The sequence below is a fragment of the Bubalus bubalis genome, chromosome 2 (genome assembly GCF_019923935.1).
Source record: "Bubalus bubalis isolate 160015118507 breed Murrah chromosome 2, NDDB_SH_1, whole genome shotgun sequence".
NCBI classification, from domain to species: domain Eukaryota; kingdom Metazoa; phylum Chordata; class Mammalia; order Artiodactyla; family Bovidae; genus Bubalus; species Bubalus bubalis.
Window position 1 is genome coordinate 163,321,388 of NC_059158.1, and position 12,034 is coordinate 163,333,421.

Genomic DNA, 12,034 nt, shown 5'->3' on the forward strand with positions numbered 1-12,034 from the left:
TGCTGGTTTTTCCTGGCTTCCCTTGCAGCTAGAATATGACCATATGACCCAATTATGGCCGATAGGACTTGAGGAGCACTCAGTTATTAGCTTTCTGAGAAAGGATTTCCTCCTTAATTAGAAGCGACATTTAGGAAACATTCTCCTATTCTTTGGCTACACACTATTGTGTTCTCATGTGACACTTGAAACTGGGGTGGCCATCTGTGAGGTGATGGTCTAAGGAGAAAGCCAGAGTGAAAGATGTAAAGACTCAGGTCCTCAGTGACCTGGCAGAGTCCTTGAACCCATCTTAGATCTGCCCTGCCTCTTGAGTTATATTTAAGTGAGGTACATAAATGTCATAATCTAAGTTGATTGTTGTTGGATGTTCTGCTCTTTGAGGCCAGAGCCATCTTAACTCAGAGATCTAGGGCTGTTACATCACTTCAATCACTGTCTTGTATGTGTGTGCGTGCTCAGTAGCTCCAGTCCTGTGACCCTGAGGACTATAGCTCATCAAGGTCCTCTGTCCATGTGATTTTCCAGGCAAGAATACTGGAGTGGGTTGCAATTCCCTCATCCAGGGGATCTTCCCGACTCAGGGATCAAACCTGTGGCTCTGGCAGTCTCCTGCAGTGCAGGTGGATTCTTTATCAGCTGCGCTACCCTGAAAGCCCATCAATCACTGTCTTCCCCTCCTGTTGCTGCTGCTGCTGAGTCACTTCAGTCGTGTCTGACTGTGTGACCCCATAGACGCCAGCCCACCAGGCTCCCCCGTTCCTGGGATTCTCCAGGCAAGAACATTGGAGTGGGGTGCCATTTCCTTCTCCAATGTCTTCCCCTCCTAATCTACCAGAAATGAAAGAACAAAAAAGTTTCTGTTGAACTTCTAAACATCAGCTGGTTCTGGTTTTACATTTTACTGATGATGAAAAATGCTAGTAGTATATCATTTGCTATACAATCATAAACTATTTCTGGGCCCCTCCACAGAAGACAATCATTAGGTATTCATGAAAATTACAAAGACATCTCCTCTCAACAGTCCTGCAATTTGGAGAAATAACAAAACTGTAAAAGGAATTGTTGGATGTTTTCATTCAGTTGGGCATTACAGCTTCTGAATTGAGTTTTCCTAAAAAAAAAAAAGGGAAATACAACCAAATTCCCTTATTCTTTCAGATGCTGTAAATAAAAATATACTGAAAACTTGTCTAAAAGAAGAGCAGTTATGCATGTATTATTTTATTTAAACAACAAAACATCATAGAGACTGGAAATATTACTGTTTACTGTAAGCAAACAGGATGAGAATTTAGAAGGAACATTTTCTTTTAAAAGTATATATCATACCCACACAGCTGCTTAGCCACACACACACACTAGTAATATCAAAAGAGATAATGAAGATGTTAGGATGTTGCTGGAATTCTACAAGTCTGCTTTATGATTATCGATGGGGAATAAAAAAAAGATTTCTGCCTTGGAAATTACTTATTTTCTAGAGACTTTTCCTGGTTCTAGAACTACCACTTTGATGGTATACTTTGCTCAGCATGCCGAATGATGGTGATCTTTTAGGTAAGAAATCTTCAGGACTTTATCCTTTGATAGGGCTTCGACAGATTAGGAAGCAACTGAACCTCTTCTTCTAGCAAGAAGAGCAGGTTTCCTGGGTCAGGGATCCTTTCCTTTAGGTAGTTAAATTGGCTTGGGGCCCAAGGTGAGTGAACTTTCTTTGCTCCTCGACTCATCACTTCAGACAGCGCAAGTTCAGGCGGCTTCACTGATTTCCCAAGAGAAATCGAGCCCCTGCTTTTGCCCAAGGCTGGCTCAGGCACGTCACCTTTCACCTACTTTGAAGATAAGTTTTGCATCGCATGGTGGTTTACTATTCAAGTACCTATTTCTAGCTCCTTCATTACTTCAAAACAAAATGAAACCCTCCAAATGTTTTACTTCTTGTGGAATCGAGTCTGACTTAAAAGTTATAACTTCGTTCACAGACCACTAAATAATATGTTGAATTAAAGAGAAAAAAAAAAAAAAGCTCAACCCCACTACAGCTTGCGTAATGAAAGCCATCTTTTTAATAGTGTATTGTAGTTGTTGTTTTAGTCATTTGTGTTTTGCTTTGTTGGCTTGCAGGAAGGCAGTCTACCTGCACTCTTTTCCCCATTAATAGTGTCTAAAGTGAAATATAATGGCAAACTCTTCAAAATACAGAAACACGTTCAGCTTCATAAAAAGAAGTCCAAAAATAGTACTGAGGGGTCAACTTTATCCTTTAGAAAGTATCAATCTTGTATATGACTTCCCTGGTTGCTCAGACGGTAAAGCGTCTGCCTACAATGCGTATAAAGAGTGAGTGCATCGAGGGGAGATGGGCTATTTGCTGGGTTCGGTGAAGCCAAAGCAAGAATAAAAAACCTGCTTTGAATTCCTGAGCCCCTCTCGCTTCAGACATTTCCCCAGATCATTTTATTTTCCAAAATCTGACAAATCTGTGCAAGAACGAAACACATAATCCAGTTAAGAAGGAAGATAATGGCGCACTTTTTTCCAGAGCTATATTAAGATTTATAGATTACAGCAACATCTGCGTTTGTAGTTTTTGGGAGGGGCGAGGCGGTGGTCTTTCCAACCCTAGGGGAAGGGCCCTCCCGCAGACCGAGCCGGACGGCTCCTCCTCCACCCACGTCCCGGCCGCGCAGTCCGGCTCCCCTCCCCCGCCGCCGCGGTCCAGTCCTTCCCCGCCGACCGGCCCCCGCCCCGCGCAGGCTGCGGCTGGGTCCCGTCCGCCGCGACTCGGGCGAATGACCCGTAGTAACCCCGCCCCGCCCCCGGCCGCCCGCTGCGCTCCCGGCCGGAATTCGATAGGCCCAGCCCCGCACGCGCCACCGCCCGCGGGCCAATGGGCGGCGGCCTCTCTGCATATGCAACGAGCGCCGGCCGGGGGTGCGCGTCCCGGGCGGTTCGGCTCAACAGACGCTGGTCTGCCGGCGCCGGGGTGCGAGTCCGCGCTTGTTACCGTGGCCGGGTCTGGGACGAGGCGGTGGCGGCGGACCGAGTAGCAGACGGCCGTCTCCTCGCAGTGCGACCGCGGCGGCAGCGTCAGGGTCCCCAGGAGGCGGCCCAGGGCGCCAGTGCTCTGGGGGCGCAACCCAGGCCTGCGTGGGTCCGAGGAACCGGGGCCCCGGCGTCGCGGTGAGTGCGGCGCTCGTTGTGGGCACGGCGGGGCCTCCGCGTGCGGAAGGGCTGCTCCCCATGGGCGACCCTGGCCCGGGGGAAGGATGCGGCCGGCCTGGAGGCCCCGGATCCCCGACGTCGCCGCCTAGCCCGGCGGTGCGGGCGTACCGGGCCGCCCCGCGGCTAGGGTGGGAGGTGTCGCCGTGGGATCTGGGAAGCGGGTGAGGTGGGGCCCGAGGCCGCAGAGCTCACGTGAACCCGGGGGGAACCGCAGCCCGAGCGGCCGAGTTGTCCGGAGGAGGAAGGATGCGCGGGGTTCCCTCCCGGCGCTTTGGGGGCGGGGTGGGCTGGGGGTTGGCCACTTTCACTAGCCGGGCTCTGACGCGGTCCTTGGGAGGAAACACCCCTGCGGTTTCCGAAACCCATGCTGGAGGGGCGGGCGGGGGGTGTGTTGCTGCCGGCCATGAGGAGAGATTGGGGGGTATGAGGTGGGTCGACCTTGGTTTTTGTTCTGGCCGCGATCGGAGGCGATGGGCCTGGGATGAATCCTGTTTGTTTGGGGTTGGGAGTTGAAGGTTTACTTTTCCATAGGTATATTTTAATTATGCACCGGTAATGGAATGGGTAATTCCGAGCAACTCGAGCGGGGTAGGAATGATCCAGCCCGTTTCACAGATGGGGAACCCGAGGCCCAGAAACATTGAGCTGGTTTGTCCAGGCTGGCTTTGGAAAAAGTGCTCTAAGCTATTGTGTATTTTGTTGTTTAGTCGCTAAGACGTATCCGACTCTGCGACCCCATGGACTGTAGCCCATCAGGCTCCTCTGTCCACGGGATTCTCCAGGCAAGAACACTGGAGTGGGGTGCCATTTCCTCCATCTCTCCTGTCTCCTGATTGGCGAGCGGGATTCGTTACCACTGAGTCAGCTAGGAATCGCAGAGAGAATCATAGCTTCTCTTCTTCTTTGCCATGATTTGGGGGCAAGTTAATGTGTCCAAACAGCAGTTCTCTCCACCTGTAAAATGGGAATAACCACCACCTTAGAGAGTTGTTAACATACTATGCAGAAACTCTTCGTAGGAAACCTGGAATGTTATAAAGGCTCAATAAGTGTCAGCTGAGAGGGAATAGGCCTTGTGAAATTGATTGTAGCGGAATAAGATGACAAGCAGCTGACACTGAGTCTTGATAACATTCCAGGTTTCCTACGAAGAGTTTCTGCATAGTATCTCCAAAACTGTTAACAACTCTCTAAGGTGGTAGTTACTCCCATTTTATAGTTGGAGAGAATTGCTGTTTGGACACATTAACTTGCCCCCAGATGACTGCAAGTAAGAGGGGAAGCTGTGATCAGACCCGCCTCTTTGAAAATCTAGAGCTCTCTTATCCAAGCGTTATATTATACTGCCTCTCTTTGGTGGCTGGCTGAATAGTTGTCACAGTGGAGTTTTGTTTGAGTGGCCAGGAGAGCAGTCATTTGATGATAACCTTTTCTGGTTCCCCAGGTTTGTTTCAGGAGTTGAGGGGTGCTGCTGAGTTGCTCCTAAAACTGTGTATTAGAAGGTTATTACTGGGAATAAGTGTGGCGACGCGGGAGTGTACTGTATAGACTGTTCTGTTGTGTTCTGGAGTGTTCTTATGCAGTTCTTAACACTTAGGCATGAGTAAGGCTTCTTCAGTCACTGGCATTTTCCTTTTAGTCTTTTCCTAGTTAGTTCTTTTTCTGTAAAAAGAGTTAGTTCTGTAGTAAGATGGCGGTGTTGGGTGTAGGGCTGGATGTACGGAGATGTACATTGGATGTACGGGGTTGGGGTGACAAGTCACCTAGTGTCCCTGGGTCTCAGTTACTGGGCTTGTGAGCTGTGTGCACTGGATGATTTAATGTTATCCTTCTTGAAGGAAGGATGGATGGGGAAAATCAATCCCTGCTTGGTTTGGGGCGTCAGAGCCCCAAAAAGTCCCAACGCTTTTCTCATTGCTTGTGTGCTCTTCTGCTGTCCTGTTTAACAATTCCTTATTTAGTTAATTGCTCACTTAGAGCCTTTAATTCCTATTCTGTGTCAGACAGCATGTAAGGTATGCATGTAAGGGAATGCAGCAGAGAACAGAATTGATGCCATTTTTGCCTTTAGGGAGGAAAGAATATGAAACAGGTCATCATATGAATAATAGATAATTACAAATTATGATATGTATAATGAAGGAAAAGTAACATGTGAATGAGTATTATATAGACTGTTGTGATTTAGATGGAAATCTAGTCTAGGGAGGGTTTTTTTTTTTTTAAATGGTGGGTGACAAGTGCTTGGGTGACTAGACTGGGTACTATTAAAAAACTTTTAAATTTGGGCATGATTTTAGATTTATAGAGAAGTTGCAGATATGGGAATATTCCTATATACCATAACCCAGCTCCCCTGCTCTAATATTCGCATGTCACATAACCTTGGTTCATGTGTCAAAACAAAAGATTAATATTGATACTATACTCTTAACTAAATTATAAACTATGTTCAGATATCACCAATTTTTCCATATGTGCCCTTTTTTCTGTTCCAGGATTGAGTCCATGATACCAGCTGGCATTTTGCGTTCATGTTATTTTAGTCTCCTCTGGTATTAAATACTAATTTAAAAATTTCCCTTTTATGATTTACTTTTTTTTTTTTTTATGATTTACTTTTAATAATTTGTAATAGTAAGTGGTATAGAACACTAAGAAAGTAAATATATGGATATGTAAAATAAACTACTATATATCAACCCTTTTAGTGGTTCCAATTTTGTTTAAATTAGGATTGCCCAGTATCAGTATGTAGAAAATTTCTTTCTAAGCCCATCATCAGTTGACAGGCACTTGGGTTGCTTCCATGTCTTGGCTATTGTAAATAGTGCCGCTGTTCATTTTGAATTACCGTTTTCATTTTTTCTGGAGTGGAATTGCTGGGTCTCATGGTAGTTTTATTTTTAGTCTTTTAAAGTACCTCCTTACTGTTTCTCTAGTGGCTGCACCAAATTACATTCCCACCAACAGAGTAGTAGGGTTCTTTTTCTCCTTTAGTATTTATTATTTGTAGACTTTTTGATGGTAGCCATGCTCACAGGCGTGAGCCTCATCACTACTTCATTGTGGTTTTGACTTTTCGTTTCTCTGATAATGATGTCGAACATCTTTTCATGTGTGTGTTGGCCATCTGTATGTCTTTTTTTCTGAGAAATGTCCATTTAGGTCTTCTGCCCATTTTAATTTTTTTTGATAGAGTTATGTGAGCTGTTTGTATATTTTGAATATTAACCCTTTGTTGCATCATTTGTAAATACTTCTCTCATAGGTTGTCTTTTCATTTTGCTTATTGTTCCTTTTGCTGTGCAAAGGCTTTTAAGTCTCATTTGTCAATTAAAAGATGCCTGCTCCTTGGAAGAAAAGCTGTGACAAACCTAGACAGCATATTAAAAAGCAGAGACATTACTTTGCCGACAAAGGGTCTGTCTAGTCAGAGCTGTGGTTTTTCCAGTAGTCATGTATGGATGTGAGAGTTGGACTATAGAGAAAGCCAAGGGGAGGGAGGTGGGAGGGGGGTTCAGGATGGGGAACACGTGTACACCTGTGGCGGATTCATGTTGATATATGGCAAAACCAATACAATATTGTAAAGTAATTAGCCTTCAACTAAAATAAATAAATTTATATTAAAAAAATAAAAATAATAAAATATTAAAAAAAAAAAAAGGCTGAGCACCAAAGAATTGATGCTTTTTAACTGTGGTGTTGGAGAAGGCTCTTGCGAGTCCCTTGGACTGGCAGGGAGATTAAACCAGTCAATTCTAAAGGAAATCAACCATGATTATTCATTGGAAGGACTGATGCTGAGGCTGAAGCTCCAATACTTTGGCCACCTGGTGGGAAGAACTGACTCATTAGAAAAGACTCTGATGCTGGGAAAGATCGAAGGAGGAAGGAGAAGGGGATGACAGAGAATGAGATGCCTGGATGGCATCACTGACTCAACTGATATGAGTTTGAGCAAACTCTGGGAGATGGTAAAGGACAGGGAAGCCTGGAGTGCTGCAGTCCCTGGGATCGCAGAGTCAGACATGACTGAGAGACTGAACTGAACTGTATTTTTATTTCCTTTGCCTTGGGAGACTGATCTAAGAAAATACTGCTATGATTTATGCAAAGAGTGTTGTGCCTGTGTTCTTTTCTAGGAGTTTTATGGTGTCATGTCTTATATTGTGTTGCTCAGTCATGTCCATTTCTTTGCCACCCCATGGACTGTAGCTCGCCAGGCTTCTCTGTCCATGGGATTTTCCAGGCAAGAATACTGGAGTGGGTTGCCATTTCCTCCTCCAGGGAATCTTCCCAGCCCAGGGATCAAACCCACATTGCTTACCTCACCTTTGTTGGCAGATGGATTCTTTACCACTAGCGCTGCCTGGGAAGCCCTGTCTTATGTTAGATCTTTAAACAATTTGGAGTTTATTTTTGTATATGTTTGGAGGAATGTTCCAACTTGTTGTTTTACCTGTAGCTGTCCAGCATTCCCAGCACCACTTACTGTAGAGCCTGTCTTTTCTTCTGGGGAGATTTTTAAATTGATTTGGTGAGATACTACTAGATGACAATCTTGCATTCTGGTGCTGTAGTTAAATGTACATATAGCCAAGAGTTAGGGAACTTTTTTGAGCAACAGTACTTTTTTAATCTCAGTGTCTGTTCCTCCTCAGAATGTCACTCCAGCTCACATTGCAAGATGTGAAAAAGAGAGGGACTTTTTTTCAAGAAGTCATTCTGCCTGCTTTTTGAGTACTTACAGCTTAAATATTCCTGTAATATTTAAACTTTCCCCGTTCAAATGAGCAGTTGGGAAGCAAGAAATTTTATATGAGTTTTGGACATCAGGCTGGGATTTGGATGTTTTCAGGAAAGCTAGGCCAAAAAAAGATGACAGTTTTTTCTAACTTTAGGTAAGTAGCATTATATTTATCAAAAGTACCTGATGTAGTTTATCCTTTACAGAGTGACTTAAAATTCTAATCTCTTAGGAGTCAAATGATGACATGGTTTGGGAAATACAAGCCATTAAATGTGTGACTCTTTCAGTTGAATGTGTATTAAACCAGTACAAATGATGCATTGCAGTACCCTTACTGAATTCCATTTGCAGAGTACTGTGCTAGATGTATAATGTGGAATAAATAAAAAGATGAACTTGTAAAGTCCTTGCTTTCAAGGAGATTTCAACTTAATGAATACTAATACTCAGATTTAATTTTTTTCCCCTTTTTAAGCTAACATGAAAGTGCTTTCATGTTAGCTTATTTGATTTTTACAGCCTTATATCATTAGCAGAAATACTGAGAAAAGGGAGATTTAGAGGCAAAATTGCCAGATGTGGTAATTAATAGTAGTAAATGGATTGGCAGAAGGGGAAGCTGAATGATGACTAGTTTACCATTTTGGTGCCATCAGTGGAGAGATGATGGGTGAGATTGCCTGTGGAGAGACTAGAAAGAGAAGTGGAGGAGGCTGAGTTTGCCCAGGAGATGGACACAGTGGCCAGTCACGTGAGAGGGACAGCCTGAAGCAGGTGTCCCTGCTGCCGTGGAGAAGCACTCACCACGGTGGAATGCTCCTGTGAGAAAACTGGAGCACCGTCTGTTGGATTTAGCAACTCGGAAGTCACGGCTGACCTTGGCAGGAGATACTGATATGATGGTCAGGATGGGGTAGGGAGCAGAAGTAAGGGGAAGATGGGGAAAATGGCAATTGCAAGAATAGGAAACTGCTCCGAAGAGTGTTGAATGGTAGCACGATATATACCTGTGGCTGATTCATGTTGATATTTGGCAGAAAACAAGAAAATTCTGTAAAGCAATTATCCTTCAATTGAAAAAATAGATAAGCTTAATAAAAAACATGCTGATGGGAAAGTGTCTGAATGGGGGGAGGTTGAGTATAGATCAGGAAGCTGTTACTTGTTCATGCAAAATGGAGCCTTGAGCAATTTCCAGAAAATTGCCAAGAACTGTTAAATTCCTAAAAATCAGCCTCTTTTCACTGACATGACAGTCTTTTTAGAAAATCTCACTACACAGCATTGTGTAAAGCTGATTTAACATGTGACTTAGTCTTGATTTTATTCACCTTAATATAGTATATACTTTCATCTGACTTTTGATCACAGTTTTTCTTTTATAAAGAAGGAGACATTATAAACATTAAATCCTGTGATTTCTTCAGTGTGCTATTTTTAGTTTCATAATAAATGTTTTCAGACTGCTTCTGTTTTCCTGACATTTTAAGTGCCTAAATTCTTTTCGTTTAAAACTGTAACTTCTATTTTTACTGAAATATATTTACTTATGTTTCACGTTTCCCATGTTGAGGAATAAAGAATTGTCAGATGATTCAGCGGGTTTAACTGGTCTGATAATTTTTATTTGGAGCTGAAGATACCAAAATAACCAATGTTTTGGATAAACTGGCTAACTATAGTTATCTACTTGTTTGTGAAGGTATTATGAGGATATGTAGGGGGCATTGATTTATTTATATATATTTCTTTTTTAAAATTTGTTTTTAATTGGAGGATGATTGCTTTACAATATTGTGTTGGTTTCTGCCATACAATAGCTTGAATCAGCCATAAGTGTATATGTATGCCCTCCCTCTCGAGCCTCCCTCCCACCCCCACATCCCACTGCTCCAGGTTGTCACAGAGCACCTTGTAGCCCTGTTGAGCTCCCTGTGTCATACAGCAGCTTCCCGCTAGTTGTCTGCTTTGCATATGGCAGTGTATGTGTTTCAGTGCTAGGCTTTCAGTTCGTCCCACTATCTTCTTCCTCGGCTGTGTCCACCAGTCTGCATCTCTTGTTCCTGTCCTGCAAATAGGTTCATCAGTACTGTTTTTCTAGATTCCATATATATGCATTAGTATACTACAATTGTTTTTCTCTTTCTGACTTACTTCACTCTGTATAACAGACTCCAGGTTCATCCACCTTAGTTCAACTGACTAAATTTGTTCCTTTTTATGACTGAGTAACTTTCCATTGTATATATGTACCACAGCATCTTTATCCCATTCATCTGTCAGTAGACATCTAGGTTACTTCCATGTCCTGGCTATTGTAAATAGTGCTGCAATGAACATTGGGAATACATGTGTCTTTTTGAATTGTGGTTTTCTCAGGGTATATGCCCAGTAGTGGGATTGCTGGGTCATATTGTAGTTTTAGTCCTAGTTTTTTTTTTTTTTTTTTTTTTTTTTTAAGGAATCTACTCAAATTTGTGCATATCTTGCAAGACACTGGGAATTTGAAAATGACTAAGGATCGTCCCTGCTCTAAAAGAGCTCAGGATTCATGAAAGGAAATGTATGAACATTATATGTATAAGGGAAGAAGGTATACGAGCATATGTGTTACTGGGCAATATAGCTCATACAGACAGAACAGGGCAGGAAAAAGGGGAGACTTGACAGGGGAGGTCTTGTTTTTTTTTTCTCTCCTTCAGAAGTAGTTTTTTGGCAGGAAGTGACAAGGTATTGTGAGTCCAGCACGTGAGCAAATCTGTCAAGCATACATTACTTAAAGGGGACTGCTGCTGCTGCTAAGTCGCTTCAGTCGTGTCCGACTGTCTGCAACCCCACAGACGGCAGCCCACCAGGCTCCCCCCGTCCCTGGGATTCTCCAGGCAAGAACACTGGAGTGGGTTGCCGTTTCCTTCTCCAATGCATGAAAGTGAAAAGTGAAAGTGAAGTTGCTCAGTTGTGTCCGACTCTTAGCGACCCCACGGACTGCAGCCTACCAGGCTCCTCCGTCCATGGGATTTTCCAGGCAAGAGTACTGGAGTGGGGTGCCATTGCCTTCTCCAAGGGGACTAGGAAATACTAATTCCTTAAGAATGAGAGTGTTCAAGCTGTCTGAAGATACATAAAAGATATGGTTAATGTGAAGTGAGCAATACAGAGGTTATAGCGATAGAGAAGTCTCTCAGTCGTGTCCGACTCTTTGCGACCCCATGGACAGTAGCCAACCAGGCTCCTCCGTCCTTGGGATTTTCCAGGCAAGAATACTGGAGTGGGTTGCCATTTTCTTCTGCAGGAGAGAGGTCCTATTGACCAGGGTCTCCAGGAAAAGATCAGCTGAGCAAATGAGACATAGATTGGATTTGAAAAAAACAGTTGGGTTTAAGGTAGAGGTACTCTAATGGGGACGTCCAGGGCAATTGGGGAAGAGCAGGATTGATGAATCAATTGAGGCATCCTCTGTTCTGGGGGACTAGAGAAGCTGTGAGCCTAAGTCACATCCCTGGGGAGAAACAAAAACACCGGAGCCTTGGAGGATAAAGACTATTAAGACCTTGCCTAAGACTCATTTATTGATTCCTTCAGCTCACCAAGTACAGTTGGCCCTTGAACAACATGGGTTTGAACTGTGCGGGTCCACTTACTTATGGATTCCCCACCTCCCCACAATGCAATGTATACTACAGTACTACACCATCCAAGGTTGGTTGAATCCCTGGATGTGGAACCATGAGTATGAAGGGCTGACTATAAAATTATATAGTAATTATAAAACCTTGTGTTGTTGAAGGGTCAGCTGTAATTGTCAAAAGAATGTTAGCAAGGGATGGGAATAGGAAGGGAGACTGGGCAGCCAGTAAGTGAAGAGAACCCTGTGAACTCTGCATTTCAGGTCTGGCCAGAGTTGTTTCTAACACTGCTGTTTGTGGGTGTCGCGCTGCCCATACCAATTAGCCTTTGAGGAGCTGTTTCCTCGTCTGTAAAGCCTTCTTTCTCAGCGCTCTTGTGAGCTGCTTCTCCATCAGTGGTTTTTTGCTTTTATTCTCTTTC

General features: G+C 43.8%; 1 protein-coding gene across 1 annotated transcript in view; it reads left to right on the forward strand.

Annotated features, from left to right (window-relative positions):
• The first annotated feature begins 3,056 nt into the window (after positions 1-3,056).
• Positions 3,057-12,034, forward strand: part of ACSL3 (acyl-CoA synthetase long chain family member 3) — a 76,064-nt gene continuing 67,086 nt past the window's right edge. The window contains exon 1 of the mRNA XM_006079644.4: positions 3,057-3,189. The gene's annotated coding sequence lies outside the window, so the exon portion shown is untranslated. The remainder of the gene's footprint in view (positions 3,190-12,034) is intronic.